Source organism: Microtus ochrogaster, chromosome 6, assembly GCF_000317375.1.
Source record: "Microtus ochrogaster isolate Prairie Vole_2 chromosome 6, MicOch1.0, whole genome shotgun sequence".
NCBI lineage: Eukaryota > Metazoa > Chordata > Mammalia > Rodentia > Cricetidae > Microtus > Microtus ochrogaster.
The window spans coordinates 68,328,721-68,330,057 of NC_022013.1; positions in this window are offsets into that span (position 1 = coordinate 68,328,721).

Genomic DNA, 1,337 nt, shown 5'->3' on the forward strand with positions numbered 1-1,337 from the left:
AGATGGTTGTGAGCCACCATGTGGTTGCTGGGAATTGAACTCAGGACCTCTGGAAGAGCAGCCAGTGCTCTTAACCACTGAGCCATCTCTCCAGCCCTTGTTTTGTTTCTCTGTAGCTTTGGAGCCTGTGCCTCTGCCTCCTGAGTGCTGGGATTAAAGGTGTGCGCCACCACCGCCTGACTCATGGATTTGGAATTTGGCAAAGCTCAAGCAAACCAGTTTTAAGTGGGGTCTGAATCTAGAGGAAGAACAGTCTATATATTTATTCCATTTCCTCTCCATGAGCTTCAGAGAATCTTCAAGGATAACCCCTAGCACTGCACAATTGGGGTGTGGTGGTGCTTACTGTAATCCCAGCCCCCAGGCACAGACCTAGGAGGTTCAGGAAGATCAAGGTCATCCATTGCTACACACACACACACACACACACACACACACACACACACACACACAGGGAGGAAACACTGAGCCTAAGATACCTGCGACTGTGTGTCAAAAACAAGTAAAAAGAAATGAAGAGATGAAAACCCATTTGTCAGCCTTATTTATACACATAGTTACCATTTCTGGGACTCTGGATTTTCCTCTTATGGCCTAAAATGCCTTCTGGGCCACTTCCTTCAGCCTAAAACACTTCCCTCACTGTAATGGTCTGTCCTGTCCCTTTAAGATGCAAGCCCCGCCCACCCCACCCCCTCTGCCCAGGCAAACTGATCTTCAGCTTTCACACTGAGCCCTTCCTTTCCAGCTCTCCCCCAAAGATGCAGCTTCTGCCTCTCTCCCTTCTTCCCACTTCTTCCCACCCCCTTGCTTTTCTCTCTCTCTCCTTCTCTCTCTCCCGTTCTTCCCCTTTCTCACCTTCCCTTCCATAACCCACTAAATAAATATCTAACCTCACTCTGCATGGTGTGCCTATCCATGTCTCTGTCTCTCATCTACCGCATGGCTCCCTGGATGGGACCGGCTGCCTGCCACCACTGGGGGACCTGCAGCATGGTCTCATGGCACTTAGGAACCTACAGCATTTCTGCTGCTGCGCCCCAGGGAACAGAGCTGATTTTACTTAAACCATAACACTCAGTGTTTCTTGAAAGCAAGCTTGCTGCAAAGAGTTTTCTCACACATGTCTAAACCCGGGAATATATTTAGCTTGCCTTCATTATTTAAAGCATAGCTTTCCAGAATATAAAGGTCACCCGTTTCTTTCTGATAAATTTTCATATTTTTGCTGAAACATGTTTCTCACTTTCCACCCAAATAAGCCAGAACCTGCCAACAGGGAAGCTTGTGTTCTGTACTGTGAGTCCTGCAAGGGTGTGTGTGCATGTGTGTGTGTG